The sequence below is a fragment of the Oryzias latipes genome, chromosome 12 (genome assembly GCF_053564925.1).
Source record: "Oryzias latipes strain Hd-rR chromosome 12, Olatipes_Hd-rR_3.1".
Lineage (NCBI taxonomy): Eukaryota > Metazoa > Chordata > Actinopteri > Beloniformes > Adrianichthyidae > Oryzias > Oryzias latipes.
Genome location: NC_136248.1, coordinates 3998295 through 4011715, shown reverse-complemented (window position 1 = coordinate 4011715; position 13421 = coordinate 3998295).

The following is a 13421-nucleotide window of genomic DNA, read 5'->3' as shown; positions in this document are numbered from 1 at the left end:
ATGCATCAAATACGCGGCTTATTTGCGGCCGGTTTAAGCTGGTAGTTGGCTCCTACAAGTTAATGAGTCATATGGCAAAGATCAGGACGAGATCGAATGATTTTAAAGTAAATCCGAAGCCAAACATACCTCATAGCGTCATAATCCGGCTCTCCTGTCATGTACTGTGATAGCTTCCGGGGTAGCGGCTTATAAAGCCAACTGATTGGTTGGTCGCGGTCACATGACCCAAGGCACGTAGTACACACGCAACAGGTGAGGAAAATAAATACAATGGCCCAGGTTGGCACCTGTGTTACATTTGGTAGATGATGATGAGCGCTAGTGCCGTGGCAGAAATGTGAATGTATCTGCTGGATCCGTCCCCATGTTTCTGAAGGGCTTATAGCGTCAGTTGGTTTGTGTTTATGCACATAATTATCATTCATGGAAACAGTTAAGGTTTCCGAGGTGTTCCGGGCATGTCCCACTCGGCGGAGCAGCCGGGGAAGACCCAGGCCATCCCAGGCTGGCCTGGGAGCGCCTCGGAGCACCAGAGGAGCTGGAGGAAGTGGCCGGGGCCAGGGAAGTCTAGGGATCTCTGCTTAGACTGCTGTCCCCGCCACCCAGTCCCAGATAAGCGGAGGAAGATGGATGGATGGATGGATGGGCGGACGGATGGATGGACGGGTTGTTGGATGGGTACATGGATGGATGGATGGATGGATGCATTATTGGATGGATGATAAGGTTTTGCGGATGTGTGGAATGGAAATGCAGCTGTAGACATCAAGACATGCAGCACTTTGAAATGTCAAGGTGGTATTGTGAGCTCTAGGTGGAGCCACTGACCTTTGCACAATGACACAACTGATGATCACATGACTCAGTGGTCACCTCCATCTTGGCTCTAGTGCGTCCCTCATGGATTTGAAAACTCGCCACAGCAGAGAAACCAGACAGGAACCCTTGTTTTCTGAATGTCATGCAAACAGGAAGTCATGAGCTGGCTCGGTTCGTCAGCAAACTGTGCCTTCAAAATAAAGTGGGTGGGCTATTGATCCTGAGTCCTTTATGACAGCAGTCCACTAAAACTCAAGCTTACACCTCTGTCAAAGACGCAGAGAGGCTGAACGCCATCTGCATTTCAACGATTTCCTAAAGTAGAATAAGGCACAAAAAACATCACAAGTTCTGAAAGATTTCTGTATGCTGTCATTTTTCCTCTTCCTAAAAACAGGCCGTGCTCTCTCTAAACACTGTGTCTCAAGATCTAAAAGTTATTTTAATCAAATATGAAATGGATGTTCCTGCAGGGAGCCGCAGTTTTCCACGCGTGACGCCTCAAAAGTAAAATGATGCCAAATAACCCATGTCACGGCTTTCTAAATTTATTATACCGGAAATTGAGCTAATTATAGCCTCAGCCTTTGGGGCCTGGGCTGAAACTGAGTGAGGACGTGGGAGTTGAGGGAGATTCTCTGATTGTTAACTTGTTTTTTCCACTGAGGAGGAATTCTTTGACTGTGAGTCACTATCTGGGAGTCCCGGCTCTAAAAATAGCTCAACAGGTGAGTCAGCCCTTCTCAGCTGAGGGCAACCCTGCGTCTTTGAGAAAATACTTCTGTCATGGTTTGGCACATCCCTGTCCCTCTGTCTCCCTCTCCTGGTCATATTTCTTTAGTGCTGGATCACTGGCGATGACTCCTGACGCACCTGCAACCTGTCTCTACTCACCCTGACTCCATTTAAGACTGTTTCTGCCAGCGACAAAGCGCTTGTCCATCAGAAAAATCTTGTGGCATGAGCCAACATCCATTAAGTGATTACTCTGGCCTTGTCCTGGTTCCTGATTCTTGTTGTCTCCTCCTTTCAGTCTGATAAACCCCTTGGGAAATCTTCAGCTTTTGGACTCCGCTGACCACCACCCACTAGTGATGGTGAGATGATGCTCCATAAGGCTGAACGACAGACAATAGAGCAATCATGATCGCTGTGGTTCTGATGGAAAGATTGAGATTAAACAAATAATGTAAATGCTTGTGATGTCAACATAAACTAATAAAATGGAATCTCTTCTCATGAAATAAAGGTCAGTGGGAACACATTGGTGATAATGTCGCTGTGTTTGTGTTACTTTAACGCTGTGCTTTTGTGACAATCAGGACAGTGAAACGGGAACATTTTATTCATAAAAACAATACTAGTTTAAAAATAAAAAATACAAAAGATTAAAAAGCATTAAAGTGTCATTCCGCACAACTAAATACAAAATAAATTGATTACTTATTTAAAAGTGAAGTTGGAAAGGTTAAAGCTTTGCTGGTGTTTTTGTTTATTACCTCTGAGATTTATTACCTCTGCAGACTGAGATGGTGTTTTCCTTTGCTTTTACCGCTGTCTGTATGTTTTACCTTTTATGTCCACTAGAGGGAGCTTCAGCCTTACTGTCAGGGATGCACACATCTGTAAAATAACTGGAAAAGAAAAAAATAAACAGGAAGCTGGGGCTTGCAGTAAACAGAATATTTGTAAAAAGAAGCAGCAAAGTCTGTCGTGATAATGTTTTCTGGTCTCTATAAAAGATGCTCATGCAGCTATGTATTTGTGACACAACATTTTTTTTTTCAACTTGTCCTGCTGAGCAAACAGATGAGAGCTGAAAGCCTCTAGCGTTGGACAGATTCTACTGTTATGAATCTTCTGAACCATGAGGTTTATATTTGTATAAAACCCTTTTCTATTTTAGGATAAACTGTATATATGTTATTGTTGTTTTTTTTTGACCAGACGGAAAATTGGGGACGTTGGAGAACGGGAAAAAAAGGATTTAACTCTTGTGCTATCCTAAGGGGTCCGGATGACCCAATCCTTACGTTGGCATGTTCTCCCTTCCACGGCAATGGTGGATAAAGGTGCACAGGATTTCATGTAATCCATGGACACAAGTGAATATCACAAATCATTGAAGAAAAAGGGTTCAGTGCACTGTCTAGTGGGTCTAGACCCAACTCCCAACGTTAAAGTGCCTAGGATAGCACAAGGGATAAAAGACAGGCGATGAAGTAAAGGGGAAAGGTGGGGTTACGGAGGTTGGAGGAGGATTAAACTCAAAATCAAACTTTTTTTATTGGTACAGCGCCTTCCATTTCAGTTAAAAGCCCAAAGTACTTAACATAAAAGCAGTCATAATAAGTGAAAATGATTTAAAAAAGAAAACAAAATACGATCAAGAACAATGCCTCCACCCACCCAGTTTTCCCAGTAGAACGAAGAACTGCAGCATAAAGAAAGGGTCTGGCTTGGTTCTGCTGTGAGGGAACGCTATCATGGGGATCCATTCATTCACAGGCCCGGACCGACCACGGGTACATGGGGGTCATGACCACAGCGCCTGACCACCACAGAGCAGCCGAGGGCCCACTCTACAGCTATTAGACCACAGAGCCGGCCCCCAGCCGGCCCAATGAGAACGAGCACTGCAGCAACAGCTCCCCCTACAGGGGAAGCCAGTAGTGCCCCAGAACAATGGATCCCCAAGAGGAAACACTGGATTATGAAACATCACAATACAAATTATAATAAAATAACAACAATAAAAATAAAATAAGATATATCAATATTATTAAATAAAAAATATGTAAAATGAATAAAACACATTTAATATCATTAATATAATAACAATAATTAAAAACATAAAAATTACAATAATAGTCCTTATATATTTTTTAAAAAGTGTATTAAGTCCAGAAAATAGATCATGGCGAGGCTTCGTAAAACGAAGATTATGAAGAGGGCTGTCCACGTCTTCTACAAGCTCGCTCGTGGCTGAGGAATCCAATATGGGAAAGGCAGACCCTGCAGCAGAGGCTGCAGGTGAAAGTCTGTTCTAGATTCGGTGCAGTCGTGAGGCCGGCTATTCTCCTTTGTCGTTTGTCTTTTAGACTAGTCCGTCGCTTGTCTTCAAAAGAGGAGACAGCGTCTTTGATGTACTGGTGCCAGGTGTCACGATCTTTTGCCAGAGTAGACCACTGACGATGGTCGATGTTGCAAGCACCAAGGGATTTCTTAAGAGAGTCTTTGTATCTCTTTTTTGGTGCCCCTCTATCTCGCTGGCCTGATGCAAGTTCGCCATACAGAGTGATCTTTGGCAGTCGGTGGTCCTCCATCCTTGTACATGTCCAGCCCACCGCAGTTGCGACTTAAGAAGCATGGCCTCCATGCTTTGGATGTGTGCCCTCTCGAGGACTTCGACATTGGTGACAAAGTCGCTCCAATGGATGCCAAGAATGGTGTGTAGACAGCGCTGGTGGAAACGTTCGAGGACTCGCAGGTGGTGCTGGTAGGTGACCCAAGACTCAGAGCCGGAAAGAAGGGTGGTCACCACAACTGCCCTGTAAACACTGATCTTGGTGGGTTTCTTCTGGTGCTTGTTGTTCCACACCCGACTGTGGAGTCTGCCAAAGGCACTATTCGCCTTGGCGAGCCTGTTGTCTAACTCTTTATCTCACCTGGCATCTGAGGTAATTGTGCACCCCAAGTAGGTAAACTGCTGGACAGCTTTCAGTTCTGTCTCTCCGATATAGACATGGGGGGGCTGGTACACTTCCCGAGGTACTGGCTGGTGGAGGACCTCTGTCTTCTTCAGACTAACTTCAAGTCCGAACAGCTTGGCAGCATCTTCGAAGCAGGAAGTTAATCGCTGAAGTGCTCTCTGAGTGTGAGCTAGGAGTGCTGCGTCATCGGCAAAGAGGAGGTCACTGATCATTTGCTCACAGGTCGTGGTGTGAGCCTTCAGTCGTCTCAGGTTGAACAAGCTGCCATCGAGGCGGTAGCGAATGTACACGGCATCCTCGTCATCAGGGCCATCAGTGGCTTGCTTCAGCATCATGCCGAAGAAGATCGTAAAAAGAGTGGGTGCCAAGACATAGCCCTGTTTTACGCCGTTGATGATGGGGAAAGTGTCTGAAAGGTCGCTATTGAACCTGATCTGAGCATTCTGGTCTTCGTGCAGCTGAACAACCATGTTGAGGAATTTGGGTGGGCAGCCGAGACGTTCCATGATCTGCCACAGGCCTTTTCGGCTCACAGTGTCAAACGCGTTGGTCAGGTCGACAAAGTTTACATAGAGTGCCTTGTTCTGCTCACAACACTTTTCTTGATGATAATCAATGTGGTTGCATTAACAAAAAAATGTTACCATGAAGTGTAAACATCAATGTTGTAGAAAACAGAAATTTGGCATTGATAGCAGCTGTTAACCGGTCCACGTCATTCATTGACATGACGTTCATGCTAAGCTAACCAAAACAAACAGTAGGAAGTATAGACTCACTGATTTCGCCAAAATGCATCAAATACGCGGCTTATTTGCGGCCGGTTTAAGCTGGTAGTTGGCTCCTACAAGTTAATGAGTCATATGGCAAAGATCAGGACGAGATCGAATGATTTTAAAGTAAATCCGAAGTCAAACATACCTCATAGCGTCATAATCCGGCTCTCCTGTCATGTATTGTGATAGCTTTCGGGGTAGCGGCTTATAAAGCCAACTGATTGGTTGGTCGCGGTCACATGACCCAAGGCACGTAGTACACACGCAACAGGTGAGGAAAATAAATACAATGGCCCAGGTTGGCACCTGTGTTACATTTGGTAGATGATGATGAGCGCTAGTGCCGTGGCAGAAATGTGAATGTATCTGCTGGATCCGTCCCCATGTTTCTGAAGGGCTTATAGCGTCAGTTGGTTTGTGTTTATGCACATAATTATCATTCATGGAAACAGTTAAGGTTTCCGAGGTGTTCCGGGCATGTCCCACTCGGCGGAGCAGCCGGGGAAGACCCAGGCCATCCCAGGCTGGCCTGGGAGCGCCTCGGGGTACCACCACAGGAGCTGGAGGAAGTGGCCGGGGCCAGGGAAGTCTAGGGATCTCTTCTTAGACTGCTGTCCCCGTGACCCAGTCCCAGATAAGCGGAGGAAGATGGATGGATGGATGGACGGACGGATGGATGGACGGGTTGTTGGATGGGTGCATGGATGGATGGATGGATGGATGCATTATTGGATGGATGATAAGGTTTTGCGGATGTGTGGAATGGAAATGCAGCTGTAGACATCAAGACATGCAGCACTTTGAAATGTAAAGGTGGTATTGTGAGCTCTAGGTGGAGCCACTGACCTTTGCACAATGACACAACTGATGATCACATGACTCAGTGGTCACCTCCATCTTGGCTCTAGTGCATCCCTCATGGATTTGAAAACTCGCCACAGCAGAGAAACCAGACAGGAACCCTTGTTTTCTGAATGTCATGCAAACAGGAAGTCATGAGCTGGCTCGGTTCGTCAGCAAACTGTGCCTTCAAAATAAAGTGGGTGGGCTATTGATCCTGAGTCCTTTATGACAGCAGTCCACTAAAACTCAAGCTTACACCTCTGTCAAAGACGCAGAGAGGCTGAACGCCATCTGCATTTCAACGATTTCCTAAAGTAGAATCAGGCACAAAAAACATCACAAGTTCTGAAAGATTTCTGTATGCTGTCATTTTTCCTCTTCCTAAAAACAGGCCGTGCTCTCTCTAAACACTGTGTCTCAAGATCTAAAAGTTATTTTAATCAAATATGAAATGGATGTTCCTGCAGGGAGCCGCAGTTTTCCACGCGTGACGCCTCAAAAGTAAAATGATGCCAAATAACCCATGTCACGGCTTTCTAAATTTATTATACCGGAAATTGAGCTAATTATAGCCTCAGCCTTTGGGGCCTGGGCTGAAACTGAGTGAGGACGTGGGAGTTGAGGGAGATTCTCTGATTGTTAACTTGTTTTTTCCACTGAGGAGGAATTCTTTGACTGTGAGTCACTATCTGGGAGTCCCGGCTCTAAAAATAGCTCAACAGGTGAGTCAGCCCTTCTCAGCTGAGGGCAACCCTGCGTCTTTGAGAAAATACTTCTGTCATGGTTTGGCACATCCCTGTCCCTCTGTCTCCCTCTCCTGGTCATATTTCTTTAGTGCTGGATCACTGGCGATGACTCCTGACGCACCTGCAACCTGTCTCTACTCACCCTGACTCCATTTAAGACTGTTTCTGCCAGCGACAAAGCGCTTGTCCATCAGAAAAATCTTGTGGCATGAGCCAACATCCATTAAGTGATTACTCTGGCCTTGTCCTGGTTCCTGATTCTTGTTGTCTCCTCCTTTCAGTCTGATAAACCCCTTGGGAAATCTTCAGCTTTTGGACTCCGCTGACCACCACCCACTAGTGATGGTGAGATGATGCTCCATAAGGCTGAACGACGGACAATAGAGCAATCATGATCGCTGTGGTTCTGATGGAAAGATTGAGATTAAACAAATAATGTAAATGCTTGTGATGTCAACATAAACTAATAAAATGGAATCTCTTCTCATGAAACAAAGGTCAGTAGGAACACAATGGTGATAATGTCGCTGTGTTTGTGTTGCTTTAACGCTGTGCTTTTGTGACAATCAGGACAGTGAAACGGGAACATTTTATTCATAAAAACAATACTAGTTTAAAAATAAAAAATACAAAAGATTAAAAAGCATTAAAGTGTCATTCCGCACAACTAGATACAAAATAAATTGATTACTTATTTAAAAGTGAAGTTGGAAAGGTCAAAGCTTTGCTGGTGTTTTTGTTTATTACCTCTGAGATTTATTACCTCTGCAGACTGAGATGGTGTTTTCCTTTGCTTTTACCGCTGTCTGTATGTTTTACCTTTTATGTCCACTAGAGGGAGCTTCAGCCTTACTGTCAGGGATGCACACATTTGTAAAATAACTGGAAAAGAAAAAAATAAACAGGAAGCTGGGGCTTGCAGTAAACAGAATATTTGTAAAAAGAAGCAGCAAAGTCTGTCGTGATAATGTTTTCTGGTCTCTATAAAAGATGCTCATGCAGCTATGTATTTGTGACACAACATATTTTTCTGTTATGAATCTTCTGAACCATGAGGTTTATATTTGTATAAAACCCTTTTGTATTTTAGGGTAAACTGTATTTATATGTTATTGTTGTTTTTTTTGACCAGATGGAAAATTGGGGACGTTGGAGAACGGGAAAAAAGGATTTAACTCTTGTGCTATCCTAAGGGGTCCGGATGACCCAATCCTTACGTTGGCATGTTCTCCCTTCCACGGCAATGGTGGATAAAGGTGTACAGGATTTCATGTAATCCATGGACACAAGTGAATATCACAAATCATTGAAGAAAAAGGGTTCAGTGCACTGTCTAGTGGGTCTAGACCCAACTCCCAACGTTAAAGTGCCTAGGATAGCACAAGGGATAAAAGACAGGCGATGAAGTAAAGGGGAAAGGTGGGGTTACGGAGGTTGGAGGAGGATTAAACACAAAATCAAACTTTTTTTATTGGTACAGCGCCTTCCATTTCAGTTAAAAGCCCAAAGTACTTAACATAAAAGCAGTCATAATAAGTGAAAATGATTTAAAAAAGAAAACAAAATACGATCAAGAACAATGCCTCCACCCACCCAGTTTTCCCAGTAGAACGAAGAACTGCAGCATAAAGAAAGGGTCTGGCTTGGTTCTGCTGTGAGGGAACGCTATCATGGGGATCCATTCATTCACAGGCCCGGACCGACCACGGGTACATGGGGGTCATGACCACAGCGCCTGACCACCACAGAGCAGCCGAGGGCCCACTCTACAGCTATTAGACCACAGAACGGGACCCCAGCCGGCCCAATGAGAACGAGCACTGCAGCAACAGCTCCCCCTACAGGGGAAGCCAGTAGTGCCCCAGAACAATGGATCCCCAAGAGGAAACACTGGATTATGAAACATCACAATACAAATTATAATAAAATAACAACAATAAAAATAAAATAAGATATATCAATATTAGTAAATAAAAAAAAGTAAAATGAATAAAACACAACAATTAATATCATTATTATAATACCAATAAAAATGGTAGTATATTAAAAACATAAAAATCACAATAATAGTCCTCATATATTTAAAAAAAATGTATTAACTCCAGGAAATAGATATAAATAAAGAACAAAACACATAAGCTATTACCAAACGCATGTGAAAGCCAGATTAAAAAGTCTTCAGCCTCTTCTTACAAACCTCTTCAGTCTTTGCGGCATTGAGGTTCTCTGGCAGGCTGATCCACAGGCGGATGGTGGAACGAGGCGTCACTGTGAGTTTTGGTCCTCGCCTTAGGAACAACTAAGAGGCCCGTGCCAGAAGACCTCAGGGTCAACGAGGGCTCATACTTTAAAGTCATATCATTAAAATAAGAAGGCCCAAGACCATTAAAACATTTACAAACCATTAAAAAAAAATCATAAGATCAATTCTGAAACGCACAGGGAGCCATCCATCCATCCATTCATCCATCCATCTTCCCCCGCTTATCCGGAACCGGGTCGCGGGGACAGCAGACTGAGCAGAGATGCCCAGACTTCCCTCACCCCAGCCACTTCCTCCAGCTCCTCTAGGGGGACCCCGAGGCGTTCCCAGGCCAGCCGAGAGACGTAGTCTCTCCAGCGTGTCCTGGGTCTTCCCCAGGGCCTCCGCCCAGTGGGACATGCACGGAACACCTCTCCAGGGAGGCGTCCAGGAGGCATCCGGACTAGATGCCCGAGCCACCTCAACTGGCTCCTTTCGATGTGGAGGAGAAGCGGTTCTACTCCGAGCTCTCCGCGGGTGGCCGAGCTTCTCACCCTATCTCTAAGGGAGCGCCCCGCCACCCTACAGAGGAAGCTCATTTCAGCCACTTGTATTCGGGACCTCGTTCTTTCGGTCATGACCCATAGCTCATGACCATAGGTGAATGTTGGAACCAAGATCAACTGGTAAATTGAGAGCTTTGCTTTTCGGCTCAGCTCTCTCTTCACCACAATGGACCGATACAGTGACCGCATAACTACGGACGCCGCTCCGATCCGCCTGTCGATCTCACGCTCCGGTCTTCCCTCACTCGTGAACAAGACCCCAAGATATTTAAACTCCTCCACCTGGGGCAGGGAAACTCCACCCACCGAGAGACGGCAGACTGCCTTTCTCCCGTCGAGAACCATGGGTTCAGATTTAGCGGCACTGACCCTCATCCCAGCCGCTTCACACTCGGCCGCAAACCGCCCCAATGCACACTGGAGGCTCCGGTTTGATGAAGCCAACAGGACAACATCATCTGCAAAAAGCAGAACCAGTGTTCTGGGTGGCGGGCTTGGTCAGAACCAGAACCAGAACCAGAACCAGAACCAGAACCCCTCCGGCCCCTGGCTGCGCCTAGAAATTCTGTCCATAAAAACTATGAACAAAACCGGTGATAAAGGGCAGCCCTGCCGGGTGTCCAACGTGGACCGGGAACAGGTCTGACTTACTGCCGGCTATGCGAACCAAGCTCCTACTCTGGTCATACAGAGACCGGACAGCCCTCAGTAAGGCTCCCCGGACCCCATACTCCCAGAGCACCCTCCACAGGACACCACGGGGGACGCGGTCGAACACCTTCTCCAAATCCATAAAACACATATGGACTATGTAAGCGAACTCCCACAATCCCTCCAGCACCCTAGATAGTGTATAGAGCTGGTCCACTGTTCCACGACCAGGACGTAAACCGCACAGGGAGCGAATGCAGCTATTTAACACTTGTGGGTTTTTTTAAGTTGAAGGCTCCTCTTCTGTCTCCTGGCTGGAGGTTTTCCCCTTGGCAAAGAAACTTTCCAAAGACGTTTGCTTTTTACTCATTTTGCTAGATCCTGGGTTTTATTTTAGCGGTAACCTAGAGACAGACAGAGACAGGGAGAGCGCCTTGGCCTGCATCAAGAGTGATATAGACAGATGGAACAGAGAATCGAGCAATTTTTCAAAATAAAACATCTTTCAGATTTCGAAATGAATATAACGGAAGTAATGTAAGTTATTTATTCTTTGTGTGCGGCTTGGTAGCACATGACCCACGGACCGGTACCGGTCTGCGGCCTGGGAGGTTGAGGACCGCTGCTGTAGATGATAGTCAAAAGATTCCTGTTGTCTCTATAAAACTTCCCATGTCAAAGTGTACACCACTAACTAGCGGACTGAACACCGGATCCGGACCCAGACGCCAAGTCATGTGGATCCAGACCCGGACCCGTATCCAAACTTGTCCCAAAGCGAATACAATGGGCACCTCTGTTTGAAGGTGCAGCTCTTGTCAATACGCACATTTTCTGACCCCTCCCTGTCACTTTTTTATTTTTTATTTTTTTAACTTGTCCTGTCCAACAGCTGAGCAGACAGATGAGAGCTGAAGGCCTCTTGTGTTGGACAGATTTTACTTTAACAACAGGCGTTGTGAATCTTCAGACAAACCAGCGGTATGTCTGAATAAACCGCTTTTGTAATCGAGGCCAAACGTTATTCAGTTTAATCAAAATCTTTTGTGTTGCACCGGACGGAAAAGAAAAGGAGGGAAGAAGAGAGAGGGGGATGTTAGAATGGGGGGGGGGGGGGGGTAGGAGGTTGATTCAATGAGTTATATCACTAGAGGAGACACGCCCGCTTTAGCAGCCTGGCCGACGGTGGCGGAGCGCGACGCCATCTTGGTGAGGTCGACGATATATAGATACATCATTTGTTGTTGTTAAAGAATAAAAACAGTCAGCATTAAAAGCTCAAACTTTAATGAAAATGCATTGTTGCAGGACTTCTTACAAATAAAAAAATTATTACAAAGAATTTTTAAAAATAATTTCTAAACATTTAGAAGTTTTAGACCTCTTTGACATGTAATTTAAATTATTTAGGAAAACCCAACAATAAGTCAATAATAATAATAATAAATCAATAGTAAGTCAATACAAACAATAAATAAATAAGTCAATAAATAATAATAATAATAATAAAAATAATAATAATAATAATAATAATAATAATAATAATAATAATAATAATAATAATAAATAATAATAAATAATAATAATAAAACATTACAAAGAAGTCCAAAAGTGAACAATAGATTTACCCTAAAAAACAACAACAAAGAAAAACAATAGATTTATACTGATTCATGTGAGTGATCAGTTTGTGTAACACAGATGTTATGGTGTTGGGTTTCAAGTGAACAGTCTGGCCTCTTATCTAAATGTGTTTCCACAAATGTTTTGAACATATCCAGACTGTATTACTAGTTAGTAACCATGGTGATCCATCCTGGGTTAGCTCTTTTTATTGCTAAGATCCACTTCAGTCACTGAGTCAGAAATGTATAAATATATATTACTATAATAGCCTAGTATGCTGTATACAGGTTTAGCAAAATAAAATGTACATTTATGTCGACACCAAAATAAATGTACATCATGCAGCATGTTGATAACAGCCCTGCAGCATCATACATGTCAACATGTGTATGATTAATGAAGCCCCTGCAGCATTAAAAGAAAAAAATTATAGCACTTACCTGTGAAATGATATACCTTCCTCCTTCATGGACTCAGTTCTCTGATTTTGGCAGTTGAAACCCGCAAAATTAAAATGTGTTCACATGCATGCAAAAGCGAAAAGTTGCTGGGTGTTTACCATTTCGGTGAGGTTGAGATGTAATACGAATCTAGAAGGGGCGGGGCCTGTCCACACTCAAATGTTATTAACATACCTTTTTTTTTTTTTTTTTTTTTTTTTTTTTTTTAAACTTGTCCTGTCCAACAGCTGGGCAGACAGATGAGAGCTGAGGGCCTCTTGTGTTGGACATATTTTACTTTAACAAGAGGGGTTATTAATCTTCAGACAAACCAAAGGTATGTCTGAATAAACCCCTTTGTAATTGAGGCCAAACTTTATTAATTTCAATCATGTCTGAAAATCTTTGGTGTTGGACCGGACGGAAAAGGAAAGAGGGGAAGAAGAGAGAGGGACGCTACAGAGAGGGGGGGGGGGGTAGGGGGTGATAATAGGAGGGGAAGGGGGATAAGACCATGAAGCAGCATACAGCAACAAGTTTACTGGTTGTTAATCATTATGGTAAGGTTCAAATGTAGTAAAAAAAAAAAAAAAGGGCGGAGCCTGTCCACACACACACTCAAATGTTATAAACACACCTGCTAGCTGCAAAAATGTCCACCTGTCGACATGTACACAAAACAGATAGTGTCCACACGCATACTTATGCCTTAAAACCAACTAGTGTGAAATATTTCAGTCATTCAATCATGCAAACTGTTAGTGCAAAGGTGAGCTAACACCTGTGCTCAGGTGAGTGTTTATGTTCTTCTAAAATGGATGGTGGAACGTGAAAAGAAGGAAGGAGAGTGCCCAGCCATCCCCACCCCAAGACCCCCACCGCAGCAGCAGCGGCAGCCAGAATCCCCCCAACGCCACACGAGAACCGGCAGGGAACAACCGCCGCCCGAGCGACCAAGCCCGCCACCCAGGCCAGGGCCAGCAGGGCCGCCACAAG